The sequence below is a fragment of the Lissotriton vulgaris genome, chromosome 3_2 (genome assembly GCF_964263255.1).
Source record: "Lissotriton vulgaris chromosome 3_2, aLisVul1.2, whole genome shotgun sequence".
Classification (NCBI taxonomy): Eukaryota; Metazoa; Chordata; class Amphibia; order Caudata; family Salamandridae; genus Lissotriton; species Lissotriton vulgaris.
Genome location: NC_141690.1, coordinates 290408069 through 290409020, shown reverse-complemented (window position 1 = coordinate 290409020; position 952 = coordinate 290408069).

Genomic DNA, 952 nt, shown 5'->3' with positions numbered 1-952 from the left:
ATGTCCACCACCACGATGTCCACCACCACCACGTCCACAACCACCATCACCATGTCCACCACGTCCACCACCACCACATCCACTACAATCACGTGCACCACAACCACCAGCATGTTCACCACCATGTCTACCGCCACCATGTCCACCACAACATCTACCACCACCATGTCCACCACCAAGTCCACCACCACCACCATGTCCACCACCACGTCCTCCCCCATGTCCACCACCACCACATATACCACATCCACCACCACATCCACCACCACCACCACGTCCACCACCACCACCATGCCCACCACCACATCCTTCAACACGTCCATCACCACCATGTCCACCACCACCTCCACCACCACCACATCAGCCACTAAATCCAACACCACCACATCTACCACCACAACCACGTCCACCACCACCAACGCCACATCCACCACCACCACCACCACGTCCACCCCACCACATCCACCACCATCATGTCCACCACCACCACATCCACCACCACCACTACCACCATATCTGCCACCACCACGTCCACCACTACCACGTAAACCACCACCACATCCACCACCACAAGGTCCACCTCCATCACCACGTCCACCAACACCACGTCCACCACCACCACGTCCACCACCACTACGTCCACAACCACCACCACCATGTCCACCATGTCCACCACCACCACGTCCACCACCACCACATCCACCACCAACACGTCCACCACAACCACCACCATGTCCTCCACCATGTCCACCGCCACCATGTCCACCACCACCACCACATCCACCACCACCATGTCCACCACCACCAAGTCACCACCACCACCATGTCCACCGCCATGCCCTCCCCACATGTCCACCACCACCACATTCACCACATCCACCACCTCCACCACCACATCCACCACCATATCCACCACCATATCCACCACCACATCCACACCACCACCACCACA